This window comes from Pan paniscus, chromosome 13 (assembly GCF_029289425.2).
Source record: "Pan paniscus chromosome 13, NHGRI_mPanPan1-v2.0_pri, whole genome shotgun sequence".
NCBI lineage: Eukaryota > Metazoa > Chordata > Mammalia > Primates > Hominidae > Pan > Pan paniscus.
In genome coordinates, this window is record NC_073262.2 from 28047654 (window position 1) to 28064689 (window position 17036).

Consider the following 17036-nt stretch of genomic DNA (forward strand, 5'->3'; position numbering starts at 1 on the left):
AGATATCAAATAATTTCAAAAAATTCAAAACATCTCCATATCTTTTTGACAACTCTAAGAAGTAGGGTATTTTTAATATTCATTTTGATAATGAAGAAATTGAAATTCAGATATCAAGCATCTTGCATAAATGAGTTTTTACATGGTAGACAACGAAACCATTTCTCCCATCTTCAAATCTGCAACTCATCTCAGTATTCTTGTTCCTTGCCCCACCAGTCTTGTGCTCTTCAGGAATTTCTCTTCCTCCATCTGTTTTCCCATACACATGAGCATGATCAGTTCTTGAACAGCTTGTCCAAATGCTCCCTGTCCCACTTCCTACCATGGTTCCAGGTCTTCTGAGCGTAGAAGAAAAAACAGATCAACAGAATTGATATTTTGAGCTGGCAATCTAGAAGTCAGAATGGTCACACTTCATTGTTGGGTCACAGTAGTGGCACAGAGGAGTGCAAACATAATTATCAGAAAGAGCTTTGTACTGGAAATTCGGAGGCAGAGGTACAAGAAAAGGAGTGAACTTAGAATAAAGCAGGCAGGAGAAAGGCAAAGAGAGATATGTCAGCTGGTGTCATGGACCTAGGCTCAAATAGAAAAGATTCCTTTTCAGCACTAGAATTGTAAAACCTTACTAATGCTGGGAGAGCCTGTTCCCAGTAGCTTTTAGTGACTCTATCAGTAACTACTCTTTAAATCATCCTCCCTAGACAAAAGAAATGCATCAAAGGAAGGAGTAAAGAAGTTGAGGCCAAAACAGTCCATCTGACCCAACTCCCTAGGGAAATCTAAAGCATCTTAACTCTGCAGTGCCACCTTTATACTGCATGGATTCTAGTCCATTGAATCTTTGCAAGCCAAAACCATCTTTATTATTTTTCTCACGCAAACCTGACATCCTTTATCAGAGTGGGAACATAAGTGTTTCTTCCTTCCTCCTCTTCATCCTCTTCCTGGAAGCTTTCACCTATCAAAACTAACAAAAACTTTTGCAATGTAATTTAAGCCTGAGAAGAGACAATACTGTGTTATGGTTCCTGAGGAACTGAGATATATCTCATTCATTCTTACTGTTTGCATTAAGAAATTGAGGTCCAGAAATATCACATCACCTAATTGGAGGTAGATGCCTTGGGCCTTTGGATCCCTGGCTCAGACCCACCCCCTCTGTACTGTGAAATGTTCAGTACATACATTGTCAATAATATTGCTTAACTGACTGACAGGAAAGGAAGTTAGTCACTGCTACTTATTCTTGGTATTAAGTTCAATATATGTATTCTATTTATCTAGAAACTTACAAAAATTCAGAACCCCTTGGTACTTATTTTTCATATCAGTGCATGCATGCACCAGATTAACCAGGTCAATATTTATCCCTACTTCAGACCATTTAGTTTTCTGTCTTACCAAGACAAGCACTGTGATTGGGCATATCCTAGGATACAAGAAGTTTCCACAAATAAGGGAACAATACACTTTGTAAACAAATGCTGTTTGTGTCTATGAGGACATGCAAAGCACTACAATGTACCTATCAGGGTATCTCAACACTCTTCCCTGCTTAGTCTCAGAGTCCTAGGCATTGGTGGTGAAGAAAGGGTGGAGACAGGAGAGAGAATGGACAATGTTAAGTGATACCTGAATTGACCTGTAAAGTCAGAGCAGATTTCAAAGAAAAATTGCAAAGCTAGTGAAGTTTCTCTTTGGAATTTTTATTCATTTCCAGATGTCTATTTTAATCAATAAGAAAACTTCTTGTCTGCTGAACTACTGGGGTGCTGATCCCAAATGGGTTTCTGGCTGACCTAAACCTCACTTTCTCTGGCGTGTAGCATTGAGGAGAGAGCAAAGGTTTTGCAGTCCTCTCTTTGCTCTGCTAAGATAACCGGCACTGTTCCATTTGGGAACCGTTGGGAACAGCATTTGTCCAGCGCTGGGAGAGATGGCCTTCCCAACCTCAATTTCTCAATGATAGACATGGAACATAATTTGTAACTCTAAGCCACTGAAATTTTGTATCCGTGTGTTACAAAATCCTAAGCATAAATTAGCCTTTCCTAACTAATACATTCCTCCCCGCTTTTTCCCCTCCTAGTAAAAAATTAATGGAGTTCTGTTTTTGGAACAGGAGATTAGAAAGTCACTCATTGTCTTGGTCGGCTCAGGACACTATAGCAAAATACCATATCCTGGGTGGTTTAAACAACAGACATTTATTTCTCACAGTTCTGGAGACTGGAAGCCCAAGTTCAAGATGCCAGCGTATCTGGTTCCTGGTGAGAGCCTTTTTCCTGGCTTATAGACAGCTGCAGGGCTGGGGTGAAGATCTTGTGTTTCTTCATTTCCTTATAATGGCAGTAATCCCATCATGAGGGTCCCACTTTCAGGACCTAATCTAAACTCAATTACCTCCCAAGAGCCCTACTTCCAAGTACTATCACATTGGGAGATAGGGCTTCTATTTATGAATTTTCTGGACACATTCAGTCCATAACACCCACATATTACAACTAGTAATACAGGCAGAATGAACAGTGGCATTCTAACACCAATTTAGTTGAAGGTAAAGCAGTGCATCCTATTAAAAGCAAACCTGGTGAAATGAGAGGGAAGAATGAGTGAGTGGTTCTTCCATTTAGAGGTGGCTGAGGGGCACAGTGCATAAGAGAAATGATGTTATGTGACATTTCCTATATTGGCATTTCATCCCAATCTCTACTAGATTAACAACCCTGAAAAATTTTCTCAACTTCCCTGAGCCTCAGTTTCCTCATCTGTTAAAAATATATATATATATTTCTCATATTGTTGTTAGGGGGATTAAATGAGATAACACATATAAAATACCTAGCATAATGCTTGGAGATTAGCAGTACATTTAATAAATAGAACAATTATTTTTATATTTTTATTCTAACAGTTTTTTCATCTCATCTCAATTCCTGTCTGATTACAGCCATGCATGCTTCAGCAGTGTAAAAATAATTATTTTCATTCATTTGAATGGCTTACCACTTTTGCCTAATGATGTGTAGCACAATAGCTGTTATACATATCATTAAATATGTGTCTGATTAATCTTATTATAATTTTAATTGCAACATGAAATTCCTCTCATGCATACTCAGCCATCAAAGGCTGTTGTTCATGAAACATGGCTGGCTACTGTCAACCTGAAAGAATTACAGGGAACATTGATCACATATAGTATATATCATAGACCTAAGAACAGCCTTGCACAAAGGAAAGAAAACAAATTTGGGAGTCATATACACCAAGAACTGAAAGCTTTACCCAACCACTGTAATTTATTCAACTTTCTTCTGAGAGTTTTTCTCTGAAAAATGTGGCCGGTGATACCCACCATGTAGGATCTTGTGAGGAATCGAGATATTTTATGTAAGGTGATCAACAAGGACCTTGGAACACAATAGACAGTTAATTATATTAGATATTACTACTTTCATACTTTTGGACTTTAACTTGGAAGGGACTTCCAGAAGCCCATAGTATTAACCACCTCTGCTTCAAAGGCGAGATGTTGTCACCTCCCCCACTCTCATTTTCTACAAACACAGGGTATAAGACACCAGCATGATTTGCCCAAGGTTAGGCAGCTTGCAATTGAAGGAGGTAGAAGCTGAGCCAGCAGTGGGTGCCCCACCTCTTCCTTTACTTCCTTCTTTCACTCAGCTCATGCCCGTGGTTGGCAAAACAACCCAAAGCACACATTCTTCTGGTGCTGAGTCAGTGGCATCCTGTGCCTTCCCAAAGAGAGGAAGCACATTTGAGTCAGGAGGAAATGGAATTGCCAAGTAGGAAAAGAAATCCGAGAACAGAGGACAGCCGACCTGTTCTGTGCTATAAATGTGGCAAAAAGCCACATTAAAGTGGTTCTGTAGACTCAGTAATCTTGAGAAAATTAAAATCTGTCAGTATCTGAATCTACATTCCTCCTTCAGGAAGGAAACTAGAATGACTTCTTGTTAATAAGAACCTGTCTTCATAAGGCCTAAACCCCAAGTTTCCCAGGAGACCTGGCCCTCCCTTTGGCTGTCATCCCTGAATACTTTCTTTATCATTTAGGTCTCCTTCACCTGAGTCTGACTCAGTGTACAGATGGAGCAAGGAATCTGAGCTGTCCCAGATGCTGGCTGCACACTGTCATTGTAGTAGTGGCTGCTCATTCAAGGACCCCATTTAACACATGCAGTCCCATCTCAGAATGGGTAGCTGCTTTCTCAGAAGGTTTAGCGCTGGTGCATAAACCTTGACTCAGAGCCCTATGAGGCTGATAGAAAAGTCAGACTTGACTACTCGATTTCTTTCCTTTCCATTATCACTGTGACCTAGTCTTCTCTCCAAAGCCATGGGGACAGTGTGTTATGGTGGTTTGAACCTTGGCATAGTATCTCACTGGGAGGTGAGTCACTTTTCTTCTCAGGTGTTCCAATGAAACGGTCATTGCAAGGATGAAATAAAAGACTATGGCTGAATAGACTAGATATACATTAGGTATGAGGAAAATTATACTGTGCCTTTATTTGCTGCAAAATAAAAGCTAAGTTTAGAGAAAGAGCTATAATAAATATAAATATTTCTGATAATTTCAAACTGATAGAGTTAAAGATAGAGGAGAGTGCTACTTCCCCATCATGTTGAATATCTCATTTTCTATAACCATTACTTAAAATTTATGATGAATTTATGAAAAAATTTAAAGTTTATATGGAGAAGCAGTGAGCCTTTAGAGAGTAATTAATATATATATATTAGGTATTCATTTCCATTTTAATTGAAATGACTTTTCATACATCAGGAAAACCTTTAATAAAGGAAGCAAAACTAGACGTTTGACATGACACTTTGTTGATGAATTCGGAGTATTGAAGCAATTTGAGGGTAAATATTTTTCTGGTTATGATAGAATCAAGTTGTGATTTTTCTGGTTATGAACTTGTGGTTTGGAAGATTAAGAGCTTTGTTGCCAGAGGAGTTGTTTTTCATCAGCTTGGGCAGTTTTGTTGGGTTCTTCGGTAAGGTCCTGGCAAAAGCCAGTCTCATGATTAAAGCTGAAAATCCCATGATGCTCCATGAATTTTTTAAACCTAAATATATTCATAATAATAAACACATTGTATCTCAATGTCCTTCATAACAATTTTGGAGAAGTGGGGAAGCAGTTAACTTCTTTTTGTCTGTATTAAGTGTCAATGAAGGAGAAAATGGGCTTTTATATAGGTTCTATAAGCTGGAAGTTCTGAAACATTTTCTATAAGTCATATCATCTATACTACTAAGAGTTCAATATGTTATGTGTACAATTTGTTTATATCAATATACCCACGTATAACACCATTGATGCCACGAAGAGTTAGAAAAAGTAACACTGTGGAAATGTTGGTGTGAGCCAGTATTGCCTGTTTGTATGGCTTGATGATTTCAAGCCTACCTGGCACATAAGCCATATGGGGCTATTCCTGGAATGGGATTTCCATTTGGGCTCAGTCCTATGACTAGCTGATAAGGGCTGTGGAAATGTATATGAGAGGAAATTTGTAGCTGTTATACCCTCATCTAGATAATCAAATTGAGGCACCTATAGATGAATAGCTCCAACTTCTGTCTACCTTGCAGACTACTGAGGAAGATGAAATGTCAGTAAGTGGACCCATACAGTTCAAACCTGTGTTGTTCAAGGGTCAGCTGTATAGTACTTGCAGTTTTCTGGAAAGTGTGTTAAGTTTCATGTTGAAAAAGTATTGTTGCTGCATAACCATCCAGGTACAATTCTTACCATGTTCTCTTGTTCCTTTAAATTAAATGAAAACTTCCACAAACTCCTTCCCTTATCTCATAGCCCAATTTTCAGGAAGTCTAGAATTTTGCTCTTGTCTCATTTGCCCTCATTTTACCAATGAGGAGACAGTTTCATAGCATGAGAGGGATAACTGCTGAGTTAGGTTAACAAAAATTATTGACATGAGTGAAGGCCCTTGGGAACAGTGACAGGATTGTTACTTAGACCTTCTTTTCTTGGGTCATTATGAACTTGAAAAGGAAATCTATGTTCCATCTCTCTTGTTTGTGTTCTTAAGAGTGAAGCAAGGAGATTTAATACTTAAAAAAAATGCTGGAATAGGGCATACCTACTGTATGTCAGGCACTGAACTTGTGCTAAGGATACAGCTGTGAAAAAGACAAACATAATTTACATTCTCAAATGCCACTGTGAAAAGATAAGCGAACAAATAAGTGGTGAATACGTTGGGGACTAGTTCTTCCATTGCAAAATTACTACTACGGGAACTTACAGCAAAACAGCTAAAGTACAGTAAGGTTATCTTTTATAAAATTAACCAGAAATAACTACAGAATTTTGGAGTTGTAGGTTGGGCGCCGTGGCTCACACCTGTAATCCAAGCACTTTGGGAGGCCGAGGCAGGTGGATCACCTGAGGTCAGGAGTTCGACACCAGCCTGGCCAACATGATGAAACCCCGTCTCCACTAAAAATACAAAAATTAGCCAAGCATGGTGGTGGGCACCTGTAATCCCAGCTACTCAGGAGGCTGAGGCAGGAGAATCACTTAAACCTGGGAGACAGAGGTTTTAATGAGCCAAGATCATGCCATTGTACTCTAGCCTGTGCAACAAGAGTGAGACTCCACCTCAAAAAAAAAAAAAAAAAGGAGAAGAAGAAATTTGGAGTTGTAGACACCCTTTGTGAGAGGCTTTGGACAGATATAGAATCTCTGGCCTGTTTAGGAAAAGAAGGGACATCAGTTTCCTACTACTTAACAAATGACTACAAACTTAATGGTTTCAAACATATTATCTTAAGAGCTCTACAAGTTAGGAGTCTTATAGGACTAAAAATATCAGCAGAGCTATGTTCCCTCTGGAAAGTCTAGGGAGATTGTGTCCTTGCCTTTTCCAGCTTCTAGAGCAAGCTTGTCCAACCCGCAGGGCACACGTGGTGCAGGATGGCTTTTAATGAGGCCCAACACAAATGTGTAAACTTAAAACATTGTGAGATTTTTTTTTGCGATTTTTTTTTTTAAGCTCTTCAGCTATCATTAGTGTTAATATATTTTATGTGTGGGCCCAGACAATCCTTCTAATATGGCCCAGGGAAGCCAAAAAATTGGACACCCCTGTTCTAAAGGCTTCTGACCATCCTTGGCTCACAGCCATGTCACTCAACTTCTGCACATCTTCTTTGCCTCTAACTCTCTTGCATCCCTCTTTCACCTGTAAGGACCTGTATGATTACACTGAGCCTGCCTATATAATCCAGGATACTCATCTCAGCATTCTTAACCATATCTGTAAAGTAATTCTTTGCCATGTAAAGTAATAACGACTCATACATTCTGGGGATTAGGAGGTAAATGTCTTTAGGGAGGGAATTCTGTCGCCTAGCACAGAACATAGAGTGAGAATTAAAAATGTTTCAATTTAACATCTGTTGGGGATGGAATGTTTCTGTAGCCCCCCAAATTTATATGTTGAAATCCTAACCCTCAATATAATGGTGTTAAGAGGTGGGGTTTTTGAGAGGTAATTAGGTCCTGAGGGGAGAGCCCTTATGAATGGGTTCAGCATCCTTATAAAGGGGTTCACAGAGAACTCTCTCATCCTTTTCTCACCATGTGAAGATAAATGAGAAGACAGCCACCTGCAGCTCAAAAGAGAGCCCTCACTGCAACCCATCCATGCTGGTGCTCTGGTCTTGCACTTTCAGCCTCTAGAACCGTGAACAATAAATTTCTGTTTTTTATTAGCTACCCAGTCTATGGTGCTTTGTTATAACATCTCAACCTAAGACAATAATTAATTCAGGTCTTAATTATTTGAAACAGATAAATATAGATGGAAAGACATTTTAGGTTGAGTTGTGAGGAAATTATCTTCAAACTCATTACTGTCAGTTTTGCATGAGGCTCTTTTACAGTCTACGTCTGAAACACAGATGCTTCCTGGATCTTTAATGTTTAGACCTTGTTTTTCTTACAGAATAATCATGAGTCCTAGTGATTGCCCTTCAGATACCTTCAAAGGGCAGTTTAAGCTAACTATAAATTGGAACCACTCTTCTTTTGGAATAAATCAATAAAAATAGTGGGATCTCCTAATAATAGGTCACTAATTGCTGAAAGAATAGACCAAAAAATATTTAATATATTTCAGCCCTGTGCCAGTTACGAGAGTAAGTAAAAAGAGTATACACTCCAAAGCTATTGGCCAAAACATGATAAAGAAAATAAATGCTTACATGGGTCTTCCAAATTAAAAGCTAATGTGAAGGTTGGATATTAGATTTTATAATGTACATTATATTGTACATACCAGAGAAAAAGAATCAATAGGTGATATATATTAGGGATACATATATACACACACATACATACACAGATATATATATATATATATGAGATTTAGAGAGAGACTTATTTTAAGGAATTGGCTTATTCTAAGGAGTTGTGGAGGCTGACAAATCTGAAATTCTTTGGCCAGGCTAGCAGGCTGAAAATTCAAGTAAGAGTGAGGTTGCAATCTTGAATCCAAAATCAGCAGGGCAGGCCAGCAGACTTGAAATTCAGGTAGGATTCCCATGTTGCAGTCTTGTGGCAGAATTCCTTCTTTGAGAAACCTCAGTCTTTTCTCTTATGTCCTTCAACTGATTGGATGAGGCCCACCCAAATTATGGAGGATAATTTGCCTTACTTAAAGTTAACTGACTGTAAATGTTAACTTACATCCACAAATACCTTCACTGCAATATCTAGACTAGTGTTTAACCAAATAACTGAGCAGCATAGAACTGAGGCATGTTGATACATAAAATTACCATCACAATGCCCAAGGCTGAGAGCAGGATTCTTATTTCTTTGGTTGGGGCAGTGGGGATTTTTTTTGAGCAGAATAGTCTTGAGAATTAGCAGTAATTCTCACTACTACCACTTATATTACTACAGGCTGGCATTTAAATAAAATAAAAGAAGTCAAAGATTTCTTGGAACTGAAAATTGGGGAAATATGAGATTTTGTTACTTATCATTGTACATAATTTCTTAGTAATGATTATTACTAGAACTACTTTATTGCGCAGCCATCAATTCATGTAGAAGGACATAGGCATAAATCCCTGTGTTGATTAATTATTTTGGGAGCCTGGAATCACCTTGAATTAATCAGCCAGGTTACTTTAGAATATAATATATGACATTAATTTTATGGTACTATGACAACTGTGGAGAAACCAGCTGATTTGAAAATGCACCACCCATCACATTGATAAATAGAAACTGCCCAAATGCAGAGGAAATGTTGACTTAGAGAAATTTACAGATATTGGTGTTAATAAAAAAGTTCCTTAATATTAAATATAACCAGATAATTTTTAAAAACTTGAAAGGATTAGGAGCTTAAATAAGTAAACGAAGCTGAGTTTAATGCAGAGAGATGTTTTACTAGTTCCCTTTTGAACTACATTTTTAACTGAAAGAAAAAGACTTTTAAAAGTCACCAACATAATTATTTTAAAGATAACAACTGATGCTCATCTTTGTACCTGTTCAGCTACTATCTACTGGCATCATGCAGGAATGCTGGGCCACAGAATCAGGATTTCTATGTAGAACCGTATGCACATATATATCCTATACAAGAGGATGTTGGTGATAGAAAACATTTGATTTCAAGGTAATGAATCAAAGAGCCTGACTTTGTATTCTGTGTGGGTGTATGTGTGACAGAGAGAAAGATTTGTCTTAAGGAATTGTCTCACGTGCCTGGAGGTCTGGTAAATTCCAAATCTTCAGAGTAGACTGGCAGCCTGGAGATCCAGGGAGCAGTTGACTTTTGAGTTTAAAAGTAGTCTGCTGACAGGGAAGTCTGCATTCTCATAAGGCCTCCAACTGATTGGAAGAGGCCCATTTACTTTATGGAGGGCAGTCTGCTCCAAAGGCCACAGAGTTAAATGTTAATCTCATCCAAAAAAACACCCTCACACAAACATCTAGAAGAATGTTTGACCAAATATCTGAGAAATGTCTCCAGCCAAACTAACACATAAAATTAACCATTACAGATTCTTAACTGATTTAAGCTATGAGTTGGAATCACATGTGTAATGGGAATACAAGTAAGAATAGAAGAAATGAGTGGATAATATGAAGTTCTTCCAGATTGGATAGTCCTGTTTTATTTCCCAAGAGCTCTTTAGACCTCATAAATGCAAGTACAACTCTAATATTAACTGTAATAAAAATGACTGTTTAAAGAGAATATAATGGTGGAGTAGCAAGAAAAGGATGTCAGCTCAGGAGGAGACAAAAGGTGAGTCTTTTTAGCAAGTAAAACAGCCCTATTCATTTCCTCCCTTATGGGTGCCTCCTGTCCCTCCTCTGCACCACTGAGTGCAGCTGCTCAGTAGCATGCAATGCTCAGCTCTTAACTTCTCTGCATGCCCCTTGTGCTCCTGACAGCAAAAGGGGAGGCTCTTGGAGAGACATTGCCAGCAAGATGCATTTCTAGGTTGGGCATAGCTCACTACAGCAGAGGCAGTGCTGAACTCACCATCTGCAACGCCTACTTGTTTTCCAGTCAGATTTGTCCACCGAGTCTTCCTCACTCCCCACTGTGCCATCAAGCTGGCTGCAGTAAGAGGTAAAGATACTTGTGTTTTTTCTACCACTGACCTATAATCAAGAACCGTAACAATGAAGCACACTAATTCTAATCAGCAAAGGCCACTTATTTACTCATTTGCCTTTTGCCTTTGTGATGTTCAACATGCATCTCCAATCAGTCAGAGAGATGGAATGTGGATTTGATTAGGAAGGACTCCAGGCTCCTGTGCATTCTGAACAGAGGCACAAGACCCCACTCCTAGGCTGTTCTATGAGTATTACAACTCTAAACCTCTATAGAATGCTCCTACCACCAGCCAGTCCTAGTACCCACAGCGTACCCAGATGAAAGCAAAAATAAAAAACCTTTCAGATTATTCTTACCTTCCAAAATTCAAGGAAGATTTCCATAAAGAGAAATTAAGCCATTGATTCTATCAATTTATATTTGCGTCACCTTTTCCTGACGCATCTTGGAAAAGGTGGAACTAGATGTCATATGAAAGCCAATGGCATTGAAGTCCTTTATAGACCTTTTTTTTCTCATCTGAAAAGATGATTTAGTTACATTTGAACAGGAGGATGAATTAAATGTTTTGAAATAATTTCTAGGTATAGTCCTTTAATATTCTCTCATAAGGAACTTAGGGATAAACAAACAAAAAAATACAATAAACATGCCTTCTATACTATTCAAAATTAACCAATTAAAGTTCTCAATAAAAAGTAGTTAATTTAACTATCAGATTCTTAACTAATATGGCAAAGCAGTCTTGTTTAATGTGCTTACATTTATTATTCTATTCCCTAGGCCAATAGTGTTTTTAATCTCCCTTTTATCTTGCCAAAATCTATCAATGAGTATATGTAAGTACGCAAACATTAGGTTAGGAACAATATTAACGTATATAGTAGCCATTCACAATTATCCAGCCATAGCTTAGCCTTCTTTCCATGCTTTGTATACTAAATGGGTCCTTTTATTAACTTACAGATTTTTTTCAAAGTAAGCATTAGAATTTTTTCCTAACAGGCTTTGTGTTGCTACAGGGTTTTCATTCACAAATAGTATTTGTGGGTTTGTGTGTGTATAATGTTGCTAATTTGCAGGTGGATATTGCAGTTGAATCCCTGGGGACACCGACTCTGAAACAATGGTTGGCTGGTTTTAGCTAAATATATCCAAATTTATCAAAATCTTAATTTTGTGTTATGTATAGGTCTTTGAAAATATTTCCCTAGATTTAATAACAAGTTTGTAGTTTCTTCTAAAATTGTAGAGTTTTTCACAAAAATTTAAGTGTTTAAACCATCTGGAATTAATTAAAAGGTTTATCATGTCCTATTGTTCTACCTGAGTAGTCAATTTCTGAATATTGAATTTAGTTTTCAAATATTTAATATTATACATATATGTAACTTATTTCAAATTGTGAAAATTCAATATTTATCAGTGATCAGTTTGTTGCCACTCAGCCCATAAATCATACTTGAAAATCTCCTCTGTTATAATGCACTGGAATCGTCAACATTTTTTCTTTTTCTTAAAATTTATTTATTATTTATTTTTTCCATAAGTTATTGAGGTATAGGTAGTACTTAGTTACATGAGTAATTCTTTAGTGGTGATTTGTGAGATTTTGGTGCACCCATCACCCTAGCAGTATAGGCTGTACCATATTGTAGTCTTTTATCCCTTGGCCCCTCCCACTCTTCCCCCAAGTCCCAAAAGTCCATTGTATCATTCTTATACCTTTGCATCCTCATAGCTTAGCTCCCACATATCATATCAGTGAGAGCATATGATGTTTGGTTTTCCATTCCTGAGTTACTTCACTTGGAATAATAATCTCCAATCTCATCCAGGTAACTGCAAATGCTGTTAATTCATTCCTTTTTATGGCTGCATAGTATTCCATCATATATGTATACACACACACACATATATATATACACACACACACACGATATATATATACACACACACAGACACACACACACACACCACAGTTTCTTTATCCACTCATTGATTGATGGGCATTTGGGTTGGTTCCACAATTTTGCTATGGTGAATTGTGCCACTATAAACATGCGTGTGCAAGTATCTTTTTTAAATAATGACTTCTTTTCCTCTCGGTAGATACCCAGTAGTGGCATTGCTGGATCAAATGGTAGTTCTACTTCTAGTTCTTTAAGGAATCTCCACACTGTTCCCCATAGTGGCTATACTAGTTTACATGTCCACCAGCAATGTAGTGGTGTTCCCTGTTCACCTCATCCATGCCAATATCTACTGGTTTTTTTTAATATTTTTGATTATGGCCATTCTTGTAGGAATAAGGTGGTATCGCATTGTGGTTTTGATTTGCTTTTACCTGATAATTAGTGAGTTGAACATTTCTTCATATGTTTGTTGGCCATTTGTATATCTTCTTTTGAGAATTATCTATTCATGTCCTTAGCCCACTTTTTGATGGGATTTTTTTTCCTTACTGATTTGTTTGAGTTCATTGTAGATTCTGGATATTAGTCCTTTGTCAGATGCATAGATTGTGAAGATTTTCTCCTACTCTGTGCTGTGGATTGTCTGTTTACTCTGCTGACTGTTCATTTTGCAAAAGCTCTTTAGTTTAATTAGGTCCCAGCCATTTATCTTTGTTTTTATTCCATTTGTTTTTGGTTCTTGGTCATGAAATCTTTGCCAAAGCCAATTTCTAGAAGAGTTTTTCCAGTGTTATCTTCTAGAATTTTTATAGTTTCAGGTCTTAGGTTTAAGTCCTTAATCCTTCTTGAGTTGATTTTTATATAACGTGAGAGTTGAGGATCCAGTTTCATTCTCTTAGATGTGGCTAGCCAATTATCCCAAGACTGTTTGTTGAAAAGGGTGTCCTTTTCCCACTTTCTGTTTTTGTTTGCTTTGTTAAAGATCAGTTGGCTGTAAGTATTTGGGTTTATTTCTGGATTCTCTATTCTGTTGCATTGGTCTATATGCCTATTTCTATTCCAGTCAGTACCATGCTGTTTTGGTGACTATGGCTTTGTAGTATAGTTTGAAATCAGATAGTCTGAAGCCTCCAAATTTGTCCTTTTTGCTTAGTCTTGCTTTGGCTATGCGGGCTCTTTTTTGGTTCCATATGAATTTTAGAATTGTTGTTTCTAATTCTGTGAAGAATGATGGCAGTCTTTTGATGGGGATTGTGTTGAATTTCTTTCTAATGGGCACTATTTTAAGCTTTGTCAGGAGAGGGTGTCTGAGGAACATTCCAGTAAGATGGGGACTTCTCTTCTGGGTTCTGGTGTGTTTCCATCTGCCACTTCTTGCTCCTGCTGTGTGGTTGTTCAGTAATGTGGGTCACCCAGAGTGCTTAGGCTCTCAGCAACTGCTCAGCCCTGGCTTGGGCCCAGTGGCCATCTTTCCAGAACCATTTAGATGGAGGTAATGCATATTCCAGGCCTGTCCTGGCCCAGGTGACCCAGAGGCTCCTTTGACATGGGGAGGCTGCAGCCACACCTTTCAGCTCCAGCCTTTTGGGAGAAGAACTCACATTCCAAGTTTGCCCTTCCTTGGATACCCTTCCTCAGCTCCAGGGTACACTGTAGGGATCGTTTTACATTTTTATAGTCATTCTTCTATCAAAACAATAGGTATATCAAATTTCCCAGGTTTCAATTTTTGTGTATTTTCTGGTTCCTAATTGAATCCAGCCTAATGCAAACAGCACTTGGTTTCCAATGGATCTGTAATGCTATTGCTGTCATATATTCACTGTTATGGTTGTGGGGTGGGTGGTTGCTAACTTGCCTTTTTGTATTTTTTTTCCCAATGCCAAGTCTTAATTATTCAATGGCTTCTCAGTGCCATTTTTAAACCATTTAGTTACTAAAAAAAAATTAAATTTACTGTTTATATATATAAACTATATATATTTAGTATATATATACAGAAATATATATACTAAAAAATTCAATTAAATTTATTGTTTATATATAAACTATATATCTAATAAACTAAAGAGTAAACAAACATATTTACTTAAATCTCAAATGTGACATATTTAATTATATTTAATTTAAAATATACACATATATTTTGATTATCTATATAGAGATGCTTAATATGATATCCATTGTGTTTTCCTTTTATTATTATTCTTTAAACTTATCTTGATTTCTACTTGCCCATTATTCTTCACATTAATTTTAGAATCAACTTTTCAAATTCTTCAAAAAAGTTTCTGTGTCTGATCAATTGGTATTTAACTAAATTTAAATTCATTTAGGGAGAATGACCAGATTTACAATACTGACTCCTCCCGTTCATGAACATAGTATTTTTCTCCAGAAACTTATTTTGTTTATCCAGATCTTGTTTGTCTTTTAATTTAAAAATTATTATTTTTCTCCAAAAACTTACTTTGTTTAATCTACTCTTAGGTAATTATACATTTTTTGATATTCTAATGAACAATTACCTGTTAACAATATATTTCCTGATGAATAAGAAAAGTTTTCATGTGTTTATATGTATCTTGTACCCAGGAAACTCACTGAATTCTCTCATTAGATCTAAATTTTGTTTGGAGATTCTTTTGAATTTTCTAAGTACACCTTCATATTATCTGCTAATAGTTGCAATTTTCCCTTACTGTTTTCATTTTTTAAATTTCTCAATCTTTTTTAACTTGGTTACTTAATGTAGTCAATACAATGTTTAATAGAAGTGGCAATAAGCATGCTTTCTCTGTTCCTGATTCAAAAGGAATAGATCTAAAATTTTAACACAGTATACTATTTACTAGAAGTTTTGGTCATATATCTAGGGAAACTCACTAGTATTACTAGTTTGCTATCAATTTTGAATCAAAATTAAGAGTTGAATTTTATAAAATGCTTTTCTCTGTGGAGATAATTATATGATCATTAAAGCAGAAGATTACATTAATAGATTTTCTAAAATTAAAACATCCTTTATTACTGACTATACTCAATCATAAAAGATGTTTCATGATTTGATTCCTTTGATTCATTTAATTAGTGCTTTTGGATGTGGTCTTATAAGTTTAATTACCTAATAATTTTGCTTTCTGATTCTGTCATTGTGTAGTTTTAATACAAAAATGTTTGTAGTGTTATAAAATGAGTTGTAATTTTATATTTTCTCCATAATCTAAAACAAGTTATATAAGAAAAAATATTTATTAATTGAGGGTGCTTTTTTTATGAGCATGGATTCATGAGCATGGGAATGAAAATCAACTATAGGTTTCTTGAAACCACTGAGATTATAATTTGTTATCACAGCTTGGCCTAGTCTATTCTTACTGATTTTATAGCCAAATTCCAATTGGTCTTCTATTGTTTTTAATTGGAGACTCTGTCCTTCAATTAATGGTTTGAATATAATAAAATTTGCTATGGTTTTTGTTATACTTGGCCTTACTTCTTCAATATTGGGCTTTCTTCATACAATATGTTTTTCTTGCCTGTTTTTTCCACCTCTTTCCTTCTATTGAATTGTTAATGATTAATTTATTTCATTTTTTCCACAGTTTTCTTGTTTGGAGCTTATTCAATTTTCATTATATTAGTAGTTGGCCTTAAAATTTTAACATGCCCAATTGTCTTAATAATGTCTACATTTGACCAGTTTATCCCCACTTAGTCTAAAAAATTCAATAGAACTTAAATTTTTACTGCAATTAATCACTCTCAAATTGTTGTCTCGAATTTTAGTTGTAATTTTAATTCCCCTCTAAATTGGTAATTGTGATTAAAAAAAAGTATTTAGACAATTTACCTAAAAGTTTTATTTTATCGAAAAGACAGTCTATTTAAATACCTAAGTTCATAAATTCTTCTAAAATTCTAGACAATTTTTCTAGAATTTGATAAGCAATTTCTTTCCTTATTCCTTCTTGTAGGTTTGTTTTTGATTTAATTTATTTTTTATCAAGAACATCTATTAATTGGCCTTTCAATCAGAATCTGAGTGGTAAATTATCTCTCTCTCTTAAATGCCTTCATTTGTATTAATATTTGAAACTGTTTCACTGGAACTGTAGAATTTTAGGCTGTTATTTTTATCTCAGCTTTTTGAAGATATTATTTTATTGTCTTCTTACATTTTTGCCAAGAAGTAAGCTGTTAACAGTTTTGATTCCTTTGTAAATAACCAAGTCTTTTTACTCTTTAAAAACTTCTCATTTGTAAAACTTTTCTCTTTTTTTTAGATCCTGCATTTTCTCCATAATATACACAGGTTTGGATCTATATTTATTTATTGAGTTCATATTTATTTTGCTTATTTAATCCAAGAATTTATGCCTTTCACTAATTCTGGAAAAATTTCACCTATTATTTCTTTGATTTTTTTCTGTCCCCAATTAACTCTTTTTTCTTT